This window comes from Solenopsis invicta, chromosome 8 (genome assembly GCF_016802725.1).
Source record: "Solenopsis invicta isolate M01_SB chromosome 8, UNIL_Sinv_3.0, whole genome shotgun sequence".
In the NCBI taxonomy this organism is placed as follows: domain Eukaryota; kingdom Metazoa; phylum Arthropoda; class Insecta; order Hymenoptera; family Formicidae; genus Solenopsis; species Solenopsis invicta.
In genome coordinates this window covers 3,778,351-3,792,553 of record NC_052671.1, presented here as the reverse complement: position 1 = coordinate 3,792,553, position 14,203 = coordinate 3,778,351, and the positions used below count along the sequence as shown (strand labels likewise).

The 14,203-nt window shown below is 37.1% G+C and overlaps 1 protein-coding gene across 2 annotated transcripts in view; it reads left to right on the top strand.

Moving 5' to 3' along the window:
* Positions 1-518: 518 nt before the first annotated feature.
* Positions 519-14,203, top strand: part of LOC105199633 — a 161,511-nt gene continuing 147,826 nt past the window's right edge. For both annotated transcript variants that reach the window (XM_039452493.1, XM_039452492.1), the window contains exon 1: positions 519-600. The gene's annotated coding sequence lies outside the window, so the exon portion shown is untranslated. The remainder of the gene's footprint in view (positions 601-14,203) is intronic.

Sequence of the window (14,203 nt, the reverse complement as noted above, 5' to 3'; positions counted from 1 at the left end):
GGAAATAAATGACGTGTCGATAGCTCTAAACCTAACTAATTCCGTACATTGCAATTCAATTAAAGTATTTTTGAGACGGCGTTTCGCTCAAAAGATTTCACCAAAATTCTACTTCTAGGCAAAAAAAAATTACCCCCCTCCCCCATATAGCCTCGGACGGAAGAAAACATATTTTTGTCCTGACGCGCGAAACATTTATTCGTGTGTCACGTTATGCCACTCTCGCTGCAAGAGCCCGATCCCTTCGGTTCCCTCGTTTTCCCAGTCGCGCTACGTCCACCGATCACTCCTGAAGAGAGGGAGAGAGAGAGAGAGAGAGAGAGAGAGCGAGAGCGCCTCGTCCCTTCGTCGGCCTCCAGCCACCCTCCGCCAACCGTGCTCTCCCGTCGCGCAGCCCCGTGTTCAACCCCCGTGCCGACCCGCCGCGCGCCGCTGCCCGCTCGCGCCGGCGTGTGTACACGTAAACGCAGAGGGGATGGAAAGCACGTCTGCGCGATGAGGGCCGGGATAGCAGTGAGCCTCTTTCGCGGGGGATCCGACGTGCTTTTCCACCCTCGGCGACGACAGTCCTGCCGCACCGCCAAAACGTACCACACAATCGTGAGTAAATTTGCACACTCGCTGAACTTTCTCGCTCATTCCCCCCCGCTGTTCTGTCTTTTCTTCTCTCTCTTGTCTCTGCCGTCTTTCATCACGGCGGCTCCCCCGGCAGGTCTTTACATCTCTCTTTCTCTCCCCCTTCGTTTCTACCTCACCACTTTCTTTTTCTTCTCTTCGTCTCTTCTCTATCTCCACTTCGCGTCTTCTTCTTTTACCCTGTTCACCGCGGCGAATTTTTATCTCTCCAGTATATATCTAGTGTATATATCGCGGAGGGAGTCTCGTGGTACGCGCCGGCCAAGTTTTCCACCGTTTTCCGTTTGCGCACCGGACCGGAAGACGTCGGGTAAAAATGCGCTTCGTGCCGTTTACGGTTGTCGGAATAACGGAGATGATTGTAGAAAACGACCTCTCGGAGCGCCGGTAAATGTGCGAGTTTTAAAGCCTTTCATTTCCTTGGTCCAGATTTACCGCTGTAAATCCTACCGGAATAATCTACGAGTTTATACTATATGTATTACGTGAAACGGCTTCGCCATTATTATTAAGTCGAAATGACTCTGGACTTTAAAGGAGAGGTGCGCACCTCTCTCTCTCAGAAAATGAGATTAAGGTAACGAATAACGCGCGAGTCGTAAAGCTTCGTTTCTTTGTTCAGGAGCTTGCTACTCCCTTTTTTTTATCGGTGACAAGTCGTTCTCTTGATCGCTCGAGCGATCTTGTACAGCTGAGTGCCGTATAAAAATACTTTTATATCATTTATTTATCGTACACGTATAAGAGGTGAATCTCTTAAGATTAAGCGCGTTTATTTATTACGTCTAATTTAATCGCCGTTTACAATCACAGAATCCACGTCCAGGGATATCGGATCTCTTAATAGTACGTTCACAAACCTAATGGATTTCGTAAGAGAGCAGTGCGAATCTATTGATGGACTTAATAACGGGTGGTTCGTAAATCTCACTGGCAGCAACATCCCGGATACAGTTTCTAAATTATTACAATTGGGTAGCAAGTTTTGTCCACCCAATGTCAGCATGAATAAAAAAAAAGGACTGAGTACGCGAATTTATTAAAGACCTGGAAATGTAGCAGCATAAAATTTATTTATTATTGAATAAAGATAATCCGACTGACGAGAAATTGATCTCAATGTTCAGAGTTACCTTGTGTCTTCGCGAGAACAATCCGAACATATAGTTCACGCGTGCGGATAAGGGGAATGCAGTGGTCGCGATGGATAGAGAAATGTACATTAATAAGATGGAGGAAATGTTACATGATACAACCACCTATGATACTGTATAGAAAAGACGCATTAGCAAGCATAGGAGAAAATCTAGAGGAGAGATGGTTGCAAAATAAATATAATACCTAACGGAACAGAAATATTATTATATTATTATTAAAGAGCTAGCTGCTTACTTCCGAAAGCTTATGGACTCCCCAAGTTGCGTAAAAAAAGACATCTCACTAAGAATAATAATTTCTTTCGTTGGTACGACTCTCCGTCCACTCTAGCGTCCTTCTTGCGCGAAATTATCTCTAAAAACATTCCACGATCGTTAAGTCACGTAGAAAATAGCGTTGAGCTATATAAGTCTCTCGGGCAAATTAAATTAACACACGCGTTGATTTCGTTTGACGTAATATCTTTGTTTACCAATGCCCCGCTCAATCTTGCAATGGACGGTTTGAGAAGGACGTGGATTGAGATATTGAAAAAAATATCACCGTCCCGTACCAAGAATTTATATTAGCGATAAAATTTGTCCTAACATCTAAATTTTTTACATTTAACGGCACTACTTTTAAACAAATTCACGGGACACCAATAGGTTCACCTATTACCGATCATTCAGATTTTGTTATGCACGATCTTGAGACTCTACAAATCTTGGATTTAGATCTGACTTTATAGAAAAGAGTAAATGCAAGTCGACAAATGATCGTTATTACATGTAAAAAAAATTTCTTCTAATTGTATAGCGTGGTATCTAAGAGTTTTTCTTTTTATTGGTTTTTCTAACATATTAAATAAATTATTATTAAATCTAGAACTTACACTAATTGTAAGCTCGTGATTTGGTCTATAATCTCCGGTTTTACTTGTTAATCACTGTTATTTACATTTCTGTAAAAAAAGTATTTCGGAATAATTATACAAGTAACAAAAATAAAGAAACGGAAACTTTTCCTCTATCTTTCTCATCCTGGCCGTCACAGCACGGTAAATCGTCTTACTTAATCTTCTTACACTTATTTGCTCAAATTTGCCAAGTTGAGAATCCAATTGTTTGTGAAATTGGAAGATGCTACACAAAGTTCCGTAAAATTTATCGTTTTAAATAAAAGAAACAATTTTGTAGATTTACAGAAAATAAATCTACTTTTGAGTAAGTCTAATTCGGAAAATAAATCGGACGGGGAAGTAGATTTCTAAATCACGACGGATGTACGTGAAGTTTGTAGATCTTAAGATGTTATCGATCGTGCCGTTATCCGATAAGCTAAACTGTGGTGAAGTTAGTAATAAAGTCTTCGTGGAAATATTTTCAAACTTGAGTAACGATCGTAAACTAGCTTTACATTAGGAACAAAGTTATCTTTATTCGAACAGTTTTCCACGATTCGCCTAATCTTCGCTCACCGAAAATCCCTTAGGAACGCAAAAACCGTTCAATTTATATTTGTTGCAACATTACATACGTTTCAATATTTAAAAATATGATCAAAGCGAAGAAATAAAAATTGTATCATGAAAAATGCAAGACGTCAAACGTAATAACTATTTAACTTTCCGATGTAACTGTGTCATTTTTATGAGATAAATAATACGTGAGCATCAATTACGCTAATCTCAAGAATTGAACGGTAACGCAAAAATTGCTTAGATAATAAAAAAAATAGTAAAAATAATAAATGTCGAGTTTAATATGAAGAAATCACGAATCAAACGAGATTAAAAAAATGTTCACTTTGACGCGCACATATTACGTTCCACGACAGGAACGTGTCGCGTGAATGATTTGGTCAATTATGGCTGCGCAGAATCATCGTGGATTGTTGCGCTTTAGAGATTGTATCACGTCGCGTTTATCAGCGGTGAAGAAATAAGGCTTTTCCGCTTCGACAGGTGCGGTTACAGTTGTCGGAAGTTCCGGACGATCAAGGAAACGAAGTTAAGACGAACGCGAGATTATGTTGCGCTGTATCTCGGGTATTTCTTTCTCTTTCGTCGGGATAAAGGAACACAGTGATCTGACCGCCTACCACGAGTCCTACTTTCGTTAAAAATTCATAAGATCTCTCTATGTATACAGTCTGTTAAAATTCATAAGAACATCTTCATGCATTATGTGCAAAATATTATACAGAGTGTCCCAAAACCGTCATATGTCTTCTGAAACATCAACTTTTTATAAAAAGAAGATGAATCTTTTAAAGCGAGAACACTAAAAAAAATCGTATATAACAATTTTTTATTGTTATATATTTTTTGAATTCTATTTAAATTAAAATTCTATAAAAAAAAGTGAATGATACTTGAAATAAAAATTAAAAATATATGGTTTTGTAGTACAACCTTGACTTTAAAATGTAATCAAAATGTTCCATATTTTCATTAATCAATAATTAACTCAAATTAACATCTAACATTTAACATCAATTACAAGTTATTAAAACATTTGGTTTTTGGGACACCCTAAATATACGAATTGAAAGCTTGAATCTCCTTCATGATACGTTGTTCCCCTGAGTATGCATATCTAGATGTGAATCATATGATAAATATCCAAGCACCAAAACCCACTTATGTATGCGGTCGTTATAGTTATCCCCAAAAAAGCAGAATATCCTGTTTCTCATTGTAACACAATGTCAGATGTATAATCTGCACATAACCCACATGTAAAATATATTTATTATCTCATATATGTAAAATGTCAAAAATTTCGCAGATAAGACATCCGTAATTAATTATGTGATTACAACTCTCAACTTTATAATTATGTGACTAACTCTCAACCACTATGGTTGGAGCAAAGTAATTACGTTACACGAACCAAATTGACCGTGGCAAAAAAATGACGCTGTATTTTGAGTTAATTGCTTTAAATAATTCGCCTTCACGGCGAAATAGATAAAAAGTAGGTCACGCATGAATTGGGGTGACGAGGGGGAGGGGGGAGGGGGAAGGGGAGGAAACAACTGGGAAAAACAATTAGCTGAAAAGCTTTTAATACCGATACAAAATACCTATGCTGAGATCGGTTTCGACATTATCATAATAATTGGGGGTTAAAACATACACGATTGACCATAGGCGATTGCTAATTCTGAATCCATCTTCTATAACGAACAATTGATTACACGCGTATCAGCCCGGATAGAATATCACGGAATATTGCGGTAGGTAGATATAATATGCGTCTGTACACAAAACAGGATATGGATTACCGATAATAATTGTTCAGCGAAAATTCATTGACGCAGGGAGAACTTTATACGAGGGTTAAGCTAATAATACAATGTAACAACGTATTCTACGCTAGGACTTTACAAAGGATCATTCAAGTGTTCGTTATTTTGATAAACCTTGCCGCCTCAAAATCACGAGCTGCTTTATTTCGAACTGTTTATTTGGAAATTTGTCTCTGAATAATTGATTGGGCGATTAATATTTGTTTTAATTTCATATTAAAATTATGCATTATTTATTCCCTTTGTAAATGATTAATCTTTCATTATTATATCGCAGCGTTTAATCTACTTGCACACGTACCTCAATGGATATTTAATATAATTTTATGTTATCAAAAGTTGAAAAAAAAAATATATATATATCAATGCTATTGTTCTTTAGTTGTTATAAAAAGAAAGATGGATAAAAAATATTTTGCATGAAAATATTAAAACAGTTGAAATCAAGTAAATTTTATTTCATATTTCGTATAATATATACCGTATAAATATTGCTCTTGCAGCAGTTGAAAGTTAATAGAAATATTTCTGTATTAAAAATTTTTCAAGATTTTATCTTTTCAGCGCGACATGGATTTTAGAATTAGGCAATTCGTTAGTTGACAATTGGCGGGATTAAAACCAAGGTAATTGCGATTCGAAACGACGAAATCGATATCGTCAATTTTTACATGTTGTTGTATCGCAGAGAGCGATACCGTAGTGACGAGTAATACCGTAAACAAGATCAAAATGATGCGCCGATGAGCTTTGTATCCTCAAAATGGATGAAACAGTGAGTCTGCCGATTCGCTCGCGATCTATCTGGTTTATTGCTATTTTGATCCGTATTTATTCGTCTCCCAATGTGCAAGTCGTGCGCTTGCACCGATGACGTAATTGCTTCAACTCGTGCACGGGCTATTTTCGAAGGTTGGACATTCATATTGTTTGAGACGAGTGCAATGTGATAGATAATAAAAGACGCTACCTCTACCGATGACGACGACAACGACGACGAGGACGACGACGACGACGACGACAATGATGACGATGTACGCGGCAACGCAGTGTATATAACGGATCAGTATCGCAATAACCTGCCAATATTGACTCGATATTTCCGTGATGCTACGCCGGCTCTCCATATCAATACGCAAAATCGCGGACAAATATTGACTGGAAAATATTATGTCGTCATAGTCGGTCGGATGACTTTATTGATAGATGAGCAGTTGGGTAAATAAGGATAACGTAATGTCTCTCGGACACATCCCTCTTCGAATTTCTTCCCCCCACCCCCCCCCTTTCTCTTTCTCTCACCCAATAAGCGGCGATCATGGAACGTGCGCGGATGATACACGTAAGTTTATTTTGAGGATAAAATCAACGTAAAAAATCAACAGTTAAAAATATTTTTACATGAGATAGAAAACCTTATAAAATCTCACAAATACATTATTTTGAAATAAATAATTCACAGTAAGAGCCAAAACCTTGCAATAATATTTTTTATCCATCTTTCTTTTCATAACAACTAAAGAACAATATCATTGATATATATATATATATATATATATATATATATTCCAACTTCCGATAAAATTATATTAAATATCTGTTAAAGTATGTGTGCAAGCACAAACAGCGATAGGTAAAATACTTTTAAAATGTCTCTAGATACATTTTGTAAAAAGGTATCTAGCTACAAATACTTAGATAAAGTATCTCAGATTCATATCAGATACTTGGAAATTATAGTATCTTATTGTGACAGTGATAAGATACACAAAAGATGTATTAAACAAATGTTCATTAACGTTAGTGGAATATAATGATTCCGTAATGATCTAATTAAAAGTAGAGAATATGAAACGTGATGCAGAATACGAAACGTGATTAAACACACAACGCCAATTTAGAACGATGTAAACTACATCATGCAGTCTTTCACTGTCACAGTTTTTTTTTTAATAAAAAAATTCTAGAAATGTGACGACAAACTTATATAAATGTGAAACATAAATAAAATTTCCACACGAGTATCTGTTAAATTTAATTAAGAAATAATATTAAATAATAATTAAATTTCTATTATTAATTTAAATAATTAAAAAACAGGAAGATATCAAAGAAATCTCCAACCAAACTCGTAATTATAGCATGAAAAAAAGACGTATCATCGCTCTCTCTTTTTTTTTTAGTATTCAATACAATACAGTATTGCAAGCGCTCGTTATTTAGTTAATTCAATGTTAATTCAATCATTTTATTCGTGTTTTTACTATTAAAAAATTCGTTTTACAAACCAAGAATGCTTTGAAGATATTATCTTAATGTATCTGAAAAATAGTTCGGATATTGTGTTTCAGTATTTACACTGAGAGAAAAAATTATATTGGTGGCAACTATAAGGGGACAACCATACAAGTTTTGTTAATAGAATTATAATATATAGTTAAGTGAACTATATTATAGTTAGTACAACAAAATTATAGTTAAAAGAACTAATAAAAAATAATTGTAATATTACAATTATTCTGTTAACCATTAATTTAGTTGTAATAACTATAATATAGTTAACTATATATTATAATTCTATTAACAAAATTTGTATGGTTATCCCGTTATAGTTGTCACCATTATAAGTTTTTCTCTCAGTGTAGATACAGATACAAATAAATAAATTTCGCGAATGCGTGGATGACGTAAAAAAAACTTAATTTCCGCGTTTAAAGTTTATCATCTTCGTTGTAACGCGTTGTTCGGAGAGGCCACACGCTTGCTCGGTCTTGTCAGTCATTCCACGTTGCGGAAAAGTGGATGAGGTTTGTTTTCTTAACAGAGGAAAGAGCGAAAAGTGCAATTTATGACGGCCCGTTATTGCTCCGCTCCACTTCCTCTCGTCATTTCTCGCCGGAGTGCTTTACGCGAGCGCGTAGACGCGTTATCGAAGTCTGCCGAATCAGCCGCGATAAAAGCGCGTGGCACGTGTCACTCGCGTCGTTGAATTCGTTCCGGTGGATAAACAGAAATCTGCGACGCGCGCGGGGACGCGGCAGATACGCGGAGGCAGGAAATATGTCGATCGCGCGCAAAGTGCGGGGCGTGGTGGGACATCGACAATTTATTTCTTGTTGGGAGCTGCATCCTTTCGCAGGGCTCCCCCGGGTACCGAAAGGGCCCTCGTTGAATATAAATTTAAGGATTAGTCTGGCGAAAACGACGAAAAAGGCGATGTTTCAGAGTTGGGACAAGTTAAGCCGGGGGCACACAGACGTTTCTGAATATGGAAATATCGATCAGACGACTACGGCGAGTAATGCCTCTGTAAATGGGAGACGCCGGGAAATCTGTCTGACGGAGGTCACGTTACATTCGCGCGGAGATTTTTCATAGACGCGTACGAGCCGGGTAAACGAGGTGCTATTCTTACTGCGCCGAGAAATGATGTATGATTCTTGCGTGTAGCGCACTGTCGATCGCATTATAGATTCTGTCACGTTTGCTCATAAATTATTGCCTCGCGCATTGTACAGATTTCTTTTTTCTTTTGGAAGAGAATTTAGCACTCGTTCGTTAATCAATATCTATACAATATATTCGCGCGACGCTCCCGTCGCGCCGTGAATTCTTTCCGCAACAAGGTATATATTTATATTTTCAATGCAATGAAACAAAATTAATCAAGCTGATTTTTTTTTCCAGTGCGAAAATGTTGGCGGGAGCGAAACAAAAGAATCATAAATTATATGATGTAGAAATTGGAAAATGAAATTATTCCGTGTCATTGCAAATTGTGGCCCGAGTATTGCCCGAGGTGTTGCCATTTCCTGCGACACGAAAGTTCGTTTCCCAAAAATTTTCATGCATGCATACTAAAGGGTATTGTGCACCGACCCGTTTTTTTTTTATATAGAGAATGTTGACCGTTAACACCAAACATGATGCCATTTTTTTTCTTCTTTGTATAAAGGATGCGCAATTCAGCCGTGAACGTGTCGCAGGCTTACGAGGAAAGAGCATTAAATGTGAAAACATATAGGTACACCTTTATGACAAATGGTTTTTGAAGACTCTTTTGAAAAGTTTACGCAACGCAAATGTAAAATTATAAAACACTAAAGACGGATAAAATTTTAGTTTTAACGTATGATAATTAAATATTTGATAAATGTCAGAGAAATGTCAATTAAGAAAAACTTTCTCGTATAAAGACAAAAATATCTTCACTTTATATTCGTACATACATATATATAAATATATATAAATATATTTAAAAGGAGACATTTGAAAGCGGAACAAAGCCAGTTGGCGAATGCTTTCATACCACTAGGAACTTCTTTAAGAAGCTATATTAAATTTAGTAAAATGTTTGTTACTTGCAGTAATCTGTCGACAAAAATTTAAAATACTTTTAAGTTAAAAAACTTTGTTACATTTCGTGCCAAACAAAATTTTTAAAGGACAAGTCCTTTCCTTCTGAGCTTTTAATACAGTCAAGTTCTCGCGTGAGATACATTTTTATTATCCTGCGCTCGTGAAATGTGACACGAGCATCCCGACTGATAGAGACGAATCTATTGATTCGAGGTAACCCGTGACATATCGCGAAGCTCATCGAAATCGGGAAAAGACAGTCGCGTGTTTTTCGCCTGTAATCGGGTTTTTCCCGGGCGCGTATAAATCCGTGTGATATCCAACGACACTTTATACCTGGCGAGACAAACTCGATTTACCGAGAGCGAAGTTGCGTTATACGCAGGTGTCGCATCCGGCGGTGGTCCGGCCGAAGTATTGTTCTCCGTGAAAAGCAAAAGCGAATTGCGCCCCGGTTTCGCTTCGGTATCGACCGCTTAGGCTCGTCACCACATCCCGCCACTATTGCAGATTCCGGTTATGCAGTAGTGTTTGCGAGGCGACAGCTTCGCGAGCGTAAGCCCGAAGGGTCTATACACGCGGATCAACGATAGGACGCACATAAAGGATGGCGGGCACAATGAAGCACGCGTTTCTACACGCGGGATCGCATTGTACGCCCCTTGTGTGACACGGCAATCACGGCACCGTAATCGTAATGCGTTAACAATAACATCAAAGCGCGATTTGTTTAATTAAAATGAATGGCCGTTGCATAAATCGACCGAGGCTTCATACGCTAATCGTGACAATCCTAGATTGTATCTTTTGTGATTGTGAATACCGATTGCGATTTGCGACGGCACTGTCGCAAATTTCGACGGCGCTCTTGAAAATCATGCAGTTACAATTCAATTTTGTTTCACGGAAAAAAATTTGTTAAAATAACTAAGGACTTCACTGATTCGGCAGATTCATAACTTTAATATACGGACAGTCAATTTTCCATGTTAAAGTAGCAAAATTTTATATGCAGCCGAATAAAAATAGCGATTATACAATAACTTATCATATTTGTTAAACTCTATCAAATTGCCTAATTCGTACTATATCACGAATGTTATGAAGAAATGATATAAGAGTGATAATAGTAAAACTAATAATTGCTATTTATAAAAATATGTCAATACAAAAATAAATTCAAATTAAAACTTTTATTTCGGTGTTCTTACTCTTTCATTGTAATTTATTGAATATTTGACCGTTTTCGATAAATCATTAATAAAATAAATATTACTTAATGTGGTTTCTTATAATCTTTAATTACTTTAATTCATAAGTTAGATATTTTCGATTAAATTCGAAGAACGGTACGATTTAAGACACCGCAAGTACGCTTCAGACGACCGATTTTCTAAATCACATCTTTCGCAACATGTTACAGCTTATGACAAATTAAATTTGTTATTATTGAAAGGTTCAATATGTAATAGATGACTGAAACATCAAACTACAATTTCGAATTATGACTTGCATCCAAAACAGCACCAGACGTAAAATATAATAAAAAAAATAGCTTAAATGGTAAAGTTAGCAGCTCTTCTCTACTTTTGCTGCTGTAATAAAGAAAACTCGTTACGTTAAAAATTTTTATTGTAACAAACAATTGCTCTAACAATTCGTTCACTGTTTTCAGACATAATATCTTCATTAAACTATCAAATCTCTTTAATTATAGATATAAAACTTGCGCAGCAAGCCACAGCTTTGCTTAATTACCCAATCTACTTTTCTCGACGTTCGGCTGCATCGCGCTATCCCTCGCAGCGCCACAAAAGTAATATATCTTTCGGAAAATAACGAGTTACAGGCATTTATGTAACGCGGATGCCTCGCGAGAGCGCGAGGTGTGAGTCGTCGCGTTTTCTTTGATCGACGATGCGAGATCAAAGCTCCTCCCTTCCTCCGAAGCGTGGCCCTCGTTATCACGGCGACGTAAACACACACATACACACCTCGGCATTCTCTCGAGGTCGTTCTAGCTGTGCATTATGCTGAGTAGCAGCATGCAACCATGATAATGTACATCTACGACGTTTTCAAGAGAAATAGATAACACCGAAGTAAATACAAGAACCTGCAATTAGATTTTGCGGAGCTACAGCAAGCTGTAAAAAAAGAGAACGGTAGAAAAAAATGCACTAAACTAATTGAATTTAATAGTTAAACGCATCATTAAAATGATTACTCTCTCCTTGCCTCCCTGACAAAGTTTCCTCGTGTTGCTTTGGAAGATATATAAAACGCCAGAAAACTTACGTTATTGTACCAGTTACAACGCTTCTCCGTTGTCATTGAAATAAAAAAAATGTATAAATTTTGATATATTTACTGTCGGTCGAAACTCATGGAAATTTCATTCTTTCGATAAGATGGGAAGATAACACTTAAATGGGATTTCAGATTAATTTGTAAATTCGATCGATAAAGGGACTCGGGGTGCTTAACTGGCGCAAAGTTTTTCAATCAACCGTGTAATCCACGTATTCGATTGTTACACGGCTTTCGAAGAGGGTGTAAAAGCGCGATTCGCCCGTAAATGTTTACCTTTTCCCTTTTGGGGGAGTACAATTCACCATTAAAAATTCCAAAAAATACAATACGTCAGACCGCGCCAAAAATTTTCATCATCGAGGAGCGACAGTTCGCGTCGCAAGTTTGCGACATTTTACATCCTGTAACATTCTGTAACCATGCTCGCGTGAAAAAATGTGCAACTGTCGTTTCTGAATTTTTCAGATCTCTCACACGTTCATTGTGACAAAATTAATTATTATTATAATTTTAACAATTATAAGATATATGTTTTTGATAATAAGCTGATCATCTAATTCTATATATTCTTTGATTGGATTTATACAAGTTATTTCTCAAGTTTTATCTTATGAGGTTAGTTTTATTATAATTATTATAACTTTAATAATTTTAACATCTCGTAAATAAATAAGTTGCCCGATTAAGCTAAGAGTGTCGTGCAGCGAATTGCTCGCGACAAACTGGCAAACGCAAGATCGGTAAAGGTGGAATTATTTGTTTTTACAGTTGTCCTTACAACTACGTAATTAATCGAGAACTAATTGCTTTTGCTAATGGCTGGCTTAAATAACGGGGTAAATGGGCGAAATGGAGGTGGCAGAAGGGATTCCGTGTGCCACTTGTTGTTCCGACCAGCCGCAGAGAACTAGAACGTTTTAATTAGTGTGTGCACATGTCTAGTAACGAAGTTGTCCCGGCGTTTAACAGGTGCGCGTACATGCGTGTGTAAGTGTGTGCACGCCCGTGATAGGCATTGACGTTTCTCTGCCGCGTTACACGGTGAAAAAAAAGTTCGTAAATGCACCACCAACACATTTATTGCATTTATAGTTAAAGAGAGAGAGAGAGAAAAAGTAATTATCGTAATATCTGAGCACACCCATTGTTTTATTCGCCCTTATTTTATGCATCGTTTACGAGACGTGACACTTTACAAGCTAAAGACGATAGTTGCATCATTAAGTAGACTTTAAAACAGCGGTATAATTTAATGAGTATGAAATCTCAGTATCAAAACTCTCGTACGTAATTAGCATACTTTGACGATACGAAATTTTAAATCTTTGATATAATAAAAAAAAAAGTAGAAGAGATCTTCGAGATGAAGAACTATTAGGACGTTTGAATGTAATCAAGCTTAGATTCTATGGATATTATTGCGCATGTCAATCCGACCTATTTGTGTTTATTACTTTACGTCTTTTTTTACGTTTAATTTTTTATTATCCGTCAATAGTTAAATTTTATTAAGTTTTCACGACTGAAGAGGACTAAGTAGAGTTGAAAGTTGGTTCTCTGTATCATTTGTGATATTTCTAGCTACAGATTAAATATTTTTAACTAGCGTCCGCTGGTTTGTTGCTCGTTTTTGGCCTACTTTGATAAATTGATTATTGAATTGATTACCTTTTAAATCTTTGTTTATCAAGATATAATGAAAACAAGTGGAAGAAGCTCGCGATAAACATTTTTTTTTCAAATATGTTCGATGTTTAATATTTCTTATAGCGATACATTATTATTCGGCCCAATGGCTGAATTATTTTCCTATCCGCAAAATTTTATTTCTTCCTTCCTTCCTTCTCATTCCTACTTCCAGTGTTCTCTAAAGCAATACCTTCTTTGTTAGAGATTGGTCAAAAAAATCCGTGAGAATATTTTCGATATAAATAGCTTTAATTATTACATTAATTATCGAACGTAATCAAGAGGACGTGACGCGCGAGGCGCGTTAATAAACTGTCACAGTGTAATTTTAGGCGCTGGCGAAACGGTACATTATTTCCGCTGTAGCAAATGGAAGCGGCGAGTTGCAGAGGGTGCGGCGATGCTTTACGAGTCACAAACTTTTTACAAAACGCTAATACCGAAGTTTCACGACACACGGGCACGCGCGCGCGCGCGCGTTCGTTTTAATATGTTAATGCGCGGAGTGAAATGAATTTTATTGCATTGCCGGCCGCACGGATTTGCATCGTACAAAACAACGTCCGTTTATATTGGCTCCGGGCAAATTGACGGCGGTAATCGCATGACATTGTGATTGGAGATTGTCAACGTGCCAGTAATGGGTGTTCTCGAAACGTTTATTTGTCGCATTTGCGCGCGATCGTCGCGCTGTCAGTAGCAATTAATCACTTTGCTCCAGCCAGATTCGGGCGGAATTGTTTTATCAAGAGAG